Consider the following 12,390-nt stretch of genomic DNA (forward strand, 5'->3'; position numbering starts at 1 on the left):
CAGCAGCAGATCGGCCAGAGAATAAGAGCTACAGTAGTCTTCGTACACCCATGAAGAGGCTACAAGTAGAGACAGAAGTTATTGAAGACACAACTTCTGAAACCGTTCCATGCCTTGGTTCGGTCTTCAGAGAGTGACAGTGCTGACAAAAATAACATTTAGCCAGTTAGCAATGGAGGAAATGAACATATATATTGATTTCTCCCCTCTGCATGCATAGCACTGTCTGTGTGTTCTGGTCATCGATTTTTCCATCCAAGGTGTCTGGATGTACGCTGTTGATACAAGACTGTAATAATGTATGAGTCTGTGTGTCTCCCTCCAGCTGGGAGAAGTAGGTTGCGAGGCAATCAGAGTGTGTGTGTGTGTGTGTGTGTGTGTGTGTGAGAGAGAGAGAGATAGAGAGTGTGTGTGAGAGTGTGTGTGTCTGTGTGTGTGAGTGAGCTTCAGCCTCACAGCTAAGCTCTGAAGACACATCAGACGGACTCCCCTCCTCTCTTCTCTTTTCCACACCTCCCCGCCCCTCACAGTGGCGGCTACCGAATTCTCTCTCTCTCACTCTCTCTCTCTATATATATATATATATATATATATACATAGGCTACCGAATATTCTCTCTCTCTCTCTCTCTCTCTTTACATAGGCTACCGAATTCTCTCTCTCTCTCTCACTCTCTCTCTCTCTGTCTCTCTCTCTCTCTTTCTCTCTCTCTCTCTATATATATATATATATATATACATAGGCTACCGAATTCTCTCTCTCTCTCTCTCTCTCTCTCTCTCTCTATATATATATATATATATATATATATATATATATATACATAGGCTACCGAATATTCTCTCTCTCTCTCTATACATAGGCTACCGAATTCTCTCTCTCTCTCTCTCTCTCTCTATATATATATATATATATATATATATATATATAAATATATATATATATATATATATAAAATATGAGCGGTGATCGAGCATACAGCGGTCCCTGAGCTCCAGCTTGTCTTTTCCCCCACCCCTCTTAATCACAGACTAAAGGCGTCTTGTGCGTTGCGTTTGCATCCCCGAAATGAATCCCATTTGGGCTGTCATCCACTCCTGGCTAATGGAGCCGGGCGCTCTGCACTCTGCAGAGGAGCTTCTGTAATGAGAGTGGGGACTTTCCGCGCTATCATGTCTCAAGGAAGCAGTAAACGCAAGCCCAAATAATAATTACTTTGTACAAACGTTGAAGTGCATATTTGTTCATGACCAGGGGACGAAAAGAGTGTAGGGGAGGCATAGAATATATCAGGATTTCTGTGATGTGGAACGAAAAACGTTTGAGTATAGTTTGAAATACATATTCTGTGCTTAGCTTACATGGAGATAGAATTGTAAAATGTAGGTGTAGGCACTCGTATTTGTTCCCAAATCTATTTCTAATTATGCCAGTGACCAGACTTTCGTGTGTGTGTGTGTGTGTGCATGTGCATGTGCGTGTGCGTGTGCGTGTGCTTGTGCTTGTGTTTGTGTGTGTGTGTGTGTGTGTGTGTGTGTGTGTGTGTGTGTGTGTGTGTGTGTGTGTGTGTGATTCGAGCCTTGATCTCCACAGCTCCAAATCTATGTTGTGTTGAAGGTGTGAAGGCAACATGAAACCTCAAGACATAACACGAGTTCCTCAAATACAGTCTACAGTAACAGCAACCTCCCTAAGTAGAAAGAAATGGAAAATAGTGGGAAAAACACAAACTTGGGTTCATTGAGTATCAAAAGAAAGAAATGACAGACATTTGGAGACTTCCCTGAGCTTGTTTTTTTTCTTGCTCTTGTTGCACGTCAAAATGTAGCACTTTAAAAAAAAAAAAAAAAAGAATTAGCAAATACTGCACGAGCTGTCTACAGCACTGCTCTATCTCTGTGTATATTTAGGCTGAGCTGAGAAAGGAAAAAAGACATGTGGCTTACTGTCAGATACACTGTCACTTTATCCTCAAACTCCAGGCTGACAAGGCCTTTGTGTGGGAGCTATGAGCTACTCCATTAAACAATGCCCATTAGTTCATATATATATATATATTTTTTTTTTATATATTTACATATTTAACGTGTGTGTGTGTGTGTGTGTGTGTGTGTGTGTGTGTGTGTGTGTGTGTGTGTGTGTGTGTGTGTGTGTGTGTGTGTGTGTGTGTGCGCGCGCGCGCGTGTGTGTGTGTGTGTGTGTGTGTGTGTGGTCCTCAGACAAAATAGCAAAATAGCATGTCTGCCAGCACCTCTTAGAGGGCATCATGGCTCTTGCTGGGCTTTATTATTCCCGGCTGCACCCTGCCATGTTTCTTGCCTCCCCATGGCAGGACGGACAGGCCCTTGATGACAGCTCCCGTGGACTCTGATGTATATGTGATGGGAGGAGCATCTTCTTCTCACTGGCCTGCCACTGTTACCGTGTCACCGCACACCAAAATAAATAAATAAACAAATAAACTAGAATATAAATAAATAAATAAACTCCCTCACTGTGTGGCTCTCCCCTAAGGCAATAGCACACTCTTCATCTCTGGTCCCGCTTTTGTTTGCACCCAACCCCTCCTCTCTGCATTCTCTTTCTCTCTCTCTCTCTCTCTCTTTCTCTCTCTCTCTCTCTCTCTCTCTCTTGCTCTCTCTACTGTTTTTTTGTCATTCTCTGTCTTTCCTTTGATGAATGGGAAGAGCAACATTCAGGGCCACTTTTTGGGATCTGGACATTGCAGCAAAAACTGCCCTGGGGTCTGTGATGAAATCTTGTGAAAGCTTACTTTTTAATATAGTTCACCATTCTAGCTAGGGAGCGCACAAGGTCAGCAATGCTGGTGTGGTTGTGGTTTCTGTGGTGGATGATGTGTATAATAATAATAATGTGTCAAGATTATTAGTAGTGTAGACTACTATTCATTTTCATGAGTGCACTTTTAAGCATAGCAACCTAATGTTTCTCATTTATATATGACAGGTATAGTAACTGTTGTAAAAGATTATAGCATTTGTATTAAAGTCATTTGTACTGAAAGTCAAGAACAGTAGCTCTGAAACATATGCATAATTGCAATCTAAAGCATGTTATTTCGGAACTTTTCTCCATACTGAAAAAAAAACATATTGATATCATATATCACTTTAGGTTACAACTGACAGTTCATCATTCAAATAAAATGGTAAAGTGTTTATCTTAAGATAGATTTCTATTTACCAATGTAATTGTGAGAGAAATATCACAGTGTAACCTTTACGTGACTGAAATGTCATGTCTAGTATTGTCTCGTGTGCAAGCTGTGCAAACGTATGCTGGATGCTTGGCTTCAGTAGCCTACAGTACATGACAGACACTGGAGTGAAAAGAGTCCGTTTTTTCAGAGTTTCTTACTAACAGTGCTTGCGTGTCTCTCTCTTTATATTTACTGGTCTGACTTGCAAAAAAGAGACCGTGACAGATGAAGGCAGTGAAATTCGTGTTTGCCATTGGAATGTGACCTTCAGGCGTTCTGCCTCTCGCATTTGACAGCTCCCACCAGGGTGCCCTGTGGGGAGGGGATGGGGGGCAGACTGCAGTCAATCTCAGCACCGCCCAGATGGCTGCTGGCTATCAAACAGGCCTGGCCCAGAGACGGGCCATATCACAGTGCCGGTCCACACTGGAATCTGCTGCTATGCGGGCGAGCGCAGGGTGAGGTTCTGTATTTCTATTATGACAGGTGGAGAACAATGCTTGGACTGTCAGGGATTAAAGATTCACTCTCCTGCGTTCAAAAAAAAACAAAAAAAACGATTTTGAAGAAATTGTAAAAACCATTCCCAGTGGCATATGCAAAGTCTACGCAATTAATATACCGTAAAAATCCAAATAATAGCCCGGGCTTTTATTTTCCCAAATCGCCAAACTGCACCGGCTAGTATTAGAGACAGGCGTCTATATGAGACAGGCCTTTGATTCCCTTTACACAAAACTTTTCCTCTGCAAAGATGGAAAATATTATCGAATTAATTATTTCAAACACACTGAATGTCTACCTATATGACTAGGCTATCTGATGACAATTACAGATCATCATTCATTTAGTGTTGAGATGTTGTTCATTGAGTGAGATAGGCTACAGTAAGATCCAAATAGCGGGGATAGCCAGAACAGATGAAACACGTTTTAATTAAACGTACTCTACAAAGAGATCGTATCACACTGAAAGCTCATATTTTGTCACTAGCAAATAGCCTATATCGGTCCTTTGTCAAATACAGTTGCATTATCAGCCCTGACCGAAACCGTTCAGGAATTATTTATGCAAAAGTGGAACGTGCTTAATGTTTAATTCTCCCTCCTTTTCGGCACGAATGAAACAGCATGAGAGAGCATGAACCATATTGTTTCTCCCGTTTTGTATTTGCCAAATTTGCCAACAGTCTACATTCAAATCATAGCCTACTTCCAGGAGCGCGGGAACATATTTTTGACCAGGGATGCTGAATAACAAAATAAGGGTAAGGCTATTTGCACCCCTGGTACAATTAGCAGTGTATGCTATTCGTACCCTGGTGCAATAAGAAGTGAATTCTATTCGTACCCCGGTGCACACAGCAATGTGTCCTATTAGTACCCCGTCTAGTACAAATATCAATGTATGCTATTCGTACCCAGGTGCACACAGCAATGTGTCCTATTAGTACCCCGTCTGGTACAAATATCAATGTATGCTACTCGTACCCCGGTGCATACAGCAATGTGTTCTATTAGTACCTCGTCTGGTACAAATATCAATGTATGCTATTCGTACCCCGGTGCACACAGCAATGTGTTCTATTAGTACATACCTAGTAGTACCATATTGATCACACAATGTAATAATATTTTTTTTTTTAAAAACAAGCAACATGTTTTTTTTGATGTTACATAACAGAGTGTGAATAGCTCAGCTGTGTAATCACTCTGTATAAGGTATGCTGTTTGCATCAATGTACAGTTAGAAGTGGATGCTATTCGTAGCCAGGTGTTTATAGTACTGCATGCTATTTACACCCTGGTGCATGAACTAGCTAATTGTTGCAATCAAAACTTCCGTTTGAGAACCGATTTCTTATTCAAATTGCGCGCCTTCTCTCCAGAGAGGTTGGTACACATGCACACTCACTCCGCCAAAACGCATCACACGGGAATCGAACCCCGGTGTCCCGCGTGTAAGACCTTGCCTGTGACCACTGCACTATCTGCTTCGACAACAAGTTGAGGTTTGCAGGTAAACTGATAGTTTATAGGCCTGAACGTCATATTCACGAAATTTCTGTTAGCTAACAAACTGACGGTTGTATGTGTTCACTGAACAAAGATTATGAAAATAAAAGACAACTTTTCCATCTCATTTTGAACAGATATTAGTGCTGAAACCGTTCAGAATTCTTCACTTTCTGCTGACGAAAAAACGAATGTCGGCCATGTTTTTTGGGCACGCGAGCAACATGTTTTTGTTGTTATGTAACAGGGTGTGAATAGCCCAGTTGTGTGGCCAAGGCTATTCGTACCAGGGGTACGAATAGACACTCCGACAAAAAATAATCATGGATGTCCGACGATTTCTCCCCCAGCATATGATTCGAATTTAGACAGCTAAATACGCCATTGTATGAGTAGGTCTAAGAGTGAGAAGTTTTATAATGCCCTGGGCAGCCACATTCCACTGCAACTATGCGCAGCACTTGCCACTCCGACTCATCAATAAAAACTGTGCGCGCACACACCAGTCCCATAGAAGCGCACTTGACTTTACATCATTAACCTATTTCTGTAGGTAATATAGCCAGAGAATGTCCGTAGACGGGCTCTGATATAGCTTATAGTCTAAGGTATACCTTTTCTGACTTCGTTTTTCTTTTTATCGCCATGGCATTTAGAATAAAGAATAACGTTCGCGAACCATTCTTACCATCGGCCTATCCGCAAATTTTAAACACAAGGGATGAATTGAACGATGACGAAGTCGGGATAGTTCATATTGGAAAAAAAAGTTATACAATTTGGAACTCTAGCTTTTCCCCACCGCAGTCTTTTAATGCCATCTAATCATAACGTGCGCAGTCTGCGCCATACTTAAGCCCAAATCACACCCAAGATTCGCAACGAGATGAGCAGCAACTTGATGCAACATTCTAAAAGCTTGCAACTGTGACCAGACATGTGAATGCTTTGCGACGGCTTGTAACGACGTGCAACATCTAATTCACACTGCTGTAACCTCCTTTCTGTAACGGTTTCGTGTCATTGCGAATCTTTAAACAGACGATCTGACGGGTTTTAGAAGATTAAATACAACCCGAAACTAAAAAACAGACCAGGCCTCTACTGGAGACCGGCCTTTAACCCAAACTTGTAGCCACGGCAGGCGTTTAAAAGAGACAGGCGTCTCTTAGGGACTCGGCAATTATTTGAAGTTTTACGGTACACTTGTAGTGATAAGCTCTGAATAAGTAAGAAAGAACGCTAAATCATAAATAAAATAAAAACAAAATAAAACTTCACTATTTGGCAGTGCTTCTAGCATCATTATTAAGAAGCATTATTTGTTGGAAAGCTACAACTCTTCCTACACTGTGTATGTAGGCTATTATACCAGATAAGCTGGATTCCCTTTGAGAAGACCAGGGATGTTAAAAAATAAAATGAATCTCGAATGAAGAATCTATTTCAGAAGCAAGGACATAGTTGCATCATAGAATACAATTAGGCACAGCCTAGCCATGAAGAAATACTGATGAATCTTAATCCAGGAGATCGGCCATTCTGTGTGATATCTTTGAACCAGTCTTGCAGAGGTTGAATACTCCACAATAGGAGCGGAAATACTCAAGACGAAATTAAATACAAATGGGAGAGAATAAGGAATACAGACTTAGCAAGACAGAATGGGAGACAGTGACAGAGACACACAAACACACCCACACAGAAAGATGCCTTAGACTGTTCTCACTAAGAATGCTGAATGCTCACTAAGCAAAAATACCAAGGTCTAGTGGATCTTTTGTTTGGATTCAAAGAAATCTCTCAGGAACATCCATTACTATATTCCATTTTATTACTCAACAGAAACCTTCAGGACAGCGAATAAATACTGTTTTCTGTATATGTGCATCCTGGCAATGACCTTAGTGGACATTGCCCTGCATTGAAAGTCCTCGTCCTATTCTTTTCCCAGATGATGCAACCTAATTTCTTATCTTACCCTTGGGTCATTTTGTTCTCAATTCAAATTAACTCAAAATCAAATGACCATCTCCCTGGGATGGGTAAATAGGGTTATGTTGTACTCAATAGTTTTCATAGGGTGCTTTTGCCAAATATCTTTAATTAGCATGATTCAAAAGACAGTCTGTCCATCAAAAGAGTGATCCATCCAGACTTAACCAGACAAATATCTTTTCTGTCTTTAACTTTAACTCCACATCAGAAATGCCAGCGAGCACCGTTGCCTTTGGCAGCTCTGCAGGAGCGGGCATGATACCCCACCGACAGAAGTTTCCTGTGGCTGTCTGTCGCCACGCTGATGAAGTGACCCCTATTTCTCTAGTGTCAACCACTCGGGCAGTTTCATCGACGACCCCCCCGGCTGGCCTGTCTGTCATGTACTCATCCTCCGCTCAGTCTATTTCTGTTATCTTTGCTCACTGAGGAAGGGTGTCTATCTGGTATGCCACATATTAGACTATAATGTAAAAGCTTATCAGATGTTAAGGTTCCTATAGACATTAGCCTTTACATATAGTGTAGATTTATTGATGGTTTAATTCTATTTGAAATAAGTTGGACATTGCTTGGTACTCAGATACAAGCACAACACAAATGCTGAATTAATTAGAAATGGTATTAGTCACTTGTTTTTTTTTCTTGTTTCAACAACCAATTATTTTAAATGGAAATATCATACAGAACATCGAGTCTATTAATTCCCTAAATCAGGAGTCATACTTAAATTAGCCAATCTGAATTAGACAAACTGAATTGATTACTGCAATCTATTTGCAGACTCAGAGGAGCATTGGTACAGATTGCATCTTTCTATTGTTCACAAATAATTTCCATCTCTTACGTAATGTGTCAGAATGTTTTAATTTGACTCTTGAAGGAAACCCAAATTGACTGAGTAATTTAAACGGGAAGTTGATAGATTGGTATTATGATTTATTGACCATTTATTAAATGATGGTCTGTTACAAGGAAGGTTGGTTAGACAGTATACAGTAGATAATCATGCCTGAGGGTGAGTGTGCGTGTGTGTGTGTGTGTGTGTGTGTGTGTGTGTGTGTGTGTGTGTGTGTGTGTGAGTGTGTTTGAGACGGAGAGTGATGTAGAGAGAGAACATTGGCTGATGCTATTGATTGCCATTGTTCAAGTAGTGTGTGATATGAATTGAAATGCATGCTGCCATTCAATGTGCTCTCTGGAATGAAGACCCATTTGCTGGCTGCCACAGGAGATGATTGGAGAGTGTAGATGACTTCACAAGCTCTCAGATATCATGGCCATTATTTCACCCAAGTGCAAAAGTGTAGAAGCTTCAGACCTCCGAGTTGCACATCCAGCAATCACTATTAGCATTTTATTAGGCATCGAGATGTCTAGCTTCATTCTTAATGTCTCTTTGAATGTGAAACTTTCTCTCTTTATTGGTTTGTGTACATGATGAAGAGTTGCTTTTTATTAAAGGACGCTTTCATAAGCTGCAGTGATGAATGGAAAGGGTTTCAGCACAGAATTCTCATTTCCTGTATCCGCTGGGAGGAAAATCACAGAGCAGAAGAACCTAAAAATAACGCACAACTTTCTAAACAACAAACTTTGAGTCATGGTTAATACAGGATCCAAGGAGGGAGTGGAGCAGCAATCGATCATGTTCAGATAAAACTGCCAACAAATTTATTTTCTTTGATCTTTATTTTCTTCCTTTAGCTCTCTCCACAGCTGAAGGAATTACCACACCTGTTATTTCCTAAGCATAAGAATGGAGGTAGGTAATGTTGGCGTTTGTTTTGCATAATCCACCCTGAATGCTGTTTTCACCATGTGTCAAGTCTCAGAGGCTACAACAGATTGTCTTCACATCCCACTGAGATATATGCCTTGTAAGAATGTGTGTGTATGTGTTTCTGTAAGAGTGTGTGTGTATGTGTTTATGTAAGAATGTGTGTGTATGTGTTTCTGTAAGAGTGTGTGGACGTGACTGTTCTGTTCATGAGAGAGAGAGAGAGAGAGAGAGAGAGTGTGGGTGTGTGTGTGTGTGTGTGTGTGTGTGTGCATGTGCAACACAAAATTTTTCTTCACAGGCTGCTCCCTGGCTGCAGTGCATGGTGGTAAAGGCCCCCAGATATAACCACGCTTCAGATCAACACTTAGCAGATCAGGCAGACACCTCTTGGAGATATAAATAAACTCCAGTCTTGGCTCTGTTAGATCTCACTCCATCTGTTAGAAGATGTGCAACAGCTTCACTACAGCAAACACACCTACAGTCAAACCATGAACTGAGGTGAGAAGCAAAGAAAGCCTTAGATTTTTTGTGACAATGATCCTACCCGCCTGCTCTTTCTGTATTTTGCTTCCTCTATCCTGATTGCAGGCAAACAGCAGAAGTGGTGAAAGAGCCAGGTGCATATCATACACCTGTGACCTTTAGACATAAAGGTCACTTTGATCCATGATGATGTGCAGCTGCTGCTTATTACTTCCTTTTTTATTTCCTCAATGGGTTAGTTCTGCTCTTGTTCTTATTTATCTGTAAACAGACCTTTAAAGGGACACCAGGCAACGTTTTCGTGTTAAATAATCATCTTCGTAAGTTGGTATATGGATAAATGACTCATTACGGGGCGAATGAAGGCTCTCTCGCCCGCCCCTACTGCCTGTAGGAAGAATATCCCACTTGCAAGTTCGCTGTATCCTACCCGCCGACCTTCAGTCTCACAAAGTCTCAGACATCGCGAGAAGCAGTTTACATCCTGCATCCCCAGCACAGAGGCAGGCTAACGAAACGCTAGTGATTGTTGCAAACGTGTGTATAATGGCAGAGCCGGCGAATAAGCAGCAAAAAACCTTGACGGAAGATGCAAAGAAAAGGAAAAGAGCTTCAGACCGAGCGAGGGCTCCCACACGTATTGACACGTACAGATGGTAGGGGACGCTTCGTAGAGAAAAGCATCAGGCTTGCCTGGTATCCCTTTAAAGGTACACTATGCAAGATTTTAATTTTAATATAACCTTTACAAAGCCAATTTAATGGTAAACAAACTTGTAATAGGGGAGTCGTTCACCTAGCCAGCACAGCCATAGCGATTCGCTAACGGTAGAGAACCAGCCATGCAATTTCAAGAACAGCGACCCAAAGACATTTCTCGAGAATCGTGAAACATTACCTTGTCAGTAGATATAGCTCTTTGGAGTTCTTGCCTGTTGTTAATCCTTCACCTTCACAAAAAAAGTATTTTCTTTGTGTACAGGGGAACAAGCCATGAGAAGTAGGCTATGTACAACGGCAAAGTAAAATATAAATATAAATATACACTACCTGTCAAAATTTGGGGTCACTTAGAAATTTCCATTCCACTCCATTATAGACAGAATACCAGCTGAGATCAGTTGCATTGTTTTGTAATCAGCAGTTTTCAGATTACGTTATGTGCTTACATAATTGCAAAAGGGTTCTCGGCTGTTGTAAAAGAAATGGCTGATCTTTAATGCAATATACATTGCCCATTATCAGCAACCATTCATCCAATGTTCCAAAGGGACATTCTGTTTACTAATCTGATATCATTGGTATGTTTAGAGCCAAGAAGTAGAACCTGCTGTGTTCTTCCACTGATATTACCCACATTTCATATCCTGATGTTGTTTAGAATAATCCCAGCCAGCTAAACTCTATACACTGCCACACAACAGAAGTATCTCTTTAATGAAACATCTTTAAACACTTGATATTTCCATCTCACTCTTATATATGAGCCTCTAATCTAAACCAAGGGGACTTGGCCTGAGGTAAGTCTGTGCTATGCCTACGGAACTACTCAGATGTGTAGCTTTCCTGCGGATGTGCTGTCAATCTTTTTGCATCTTTTTATATCGACCCTTTGTTTGTTGTCTGCATGATGCCATGACATGTTTACTGATTGCAGGATGCGGCCGTCCCCGACAGTATCAGGTCATCCCAGCAGATGCTTTGAGCCATGATTTCACAGATTAACATGAGGGGCGGTTGTCTCGTCCTCTCATCTCGATGAGGAGAGTTTAACCCCTGACCCTGGCGAGGCATTAGTCATTTAATCTAATATGTAACCCTTTTATGCATACTGATTGCTCTCTGCGTGTTGTGGTGAGCTCCCCTTTGTTGAAGTACTGTGGAAAATAGCAGCTGGAGAGCCATCAGTGTTCTGAATTGACTGTAACATATCATTACAAAAGATCAATCACTGAATAAAAGTGAAGAATTAAAAAGCAGTTTCTGGATCAGAAGCTGCTATTATGAGGCCAATATTGTGAAACACCTGGCAAATTACTTTAATGGAGCTGCAATGTTGACTTCTGATCTGCTGCCTCAGACAAGCTGGACGCATGAATGTGTTGTGAGAGCAAAGTGCTGGAGATCATTTGAAGTGTGTTTCGGTAGTCCTCTGTGCCAAATGCTCGAGAGCCAAGCTAGAGTTCAATGCATGTCCACTATGGCATTAAAAGCAATGGTAACACTTTAGAATAACATAGTATGCATTATGATTAAGCATTTATAATACATTAGTTAATAATCAGCTAATTATGAACAAAACATTTAGATATGTTATGTTTGTAAGTCATGTAGATCATTAAAAGTCTACAAATAGTGAGGGAACCATGCACTTGTGTTTGATGAATTGTTTACACTTTAGATTATGGTATGCAAAATGTGCTGCATATTAGTTCTCTACACATTTACAAATGATTAACAGGTGAGGCCAATTTGTGCTCAACGAAACACTGTGATAGGTAAACTGGTTAGTTTTAGTTTAATACCCCTGGGTTGAGTGGATATAAATACTCAGCAATGTTAAGTCACATATAAACAGATGATTTAAAAAATTTTGTATAAATATTTATAAATCATCTGTTAATATGTGACTAAACATGACTTACAAACAGGCTTGGAATTTCACCATTCTGGGGGCAAGGCCACTTGGCCTTCAGTTGGGCATATTTGGTGGGGGGCACAAAGGCCACATGTCAGGGCACCAAGGCCAAAGTTAACTATACAGTAGTAGGCTACACTGTATTCCCCAACAGTGTTGTTAACTCAATAAAATTGCAAAGCTGTACTCAAAGCTGCCATATTGTTCAGGCACCACAAAAGTTTTAAGTTCACTCAACTAGTTTCCCAGT

This window comes from Alosa pseudoharengus, unplaced genomic scaffold, assembly GCF_046254945.1.
Source record: "Alosa pseudoharengus isolate Yale_2024_CS ecotype anadromous, Long Island Sound unplaced genomic scaffold, YU_APseudo_1.1 YU_APseudo_1.1_scf_8, whole genome shotgun sequence".
NCBI classification, from domain to species: Eukaryota; Metazoa; Chordata; class Actinopteri; order Clupeiformes; family Clupeidae; genus Alosa; species Alosa pseudoharengus.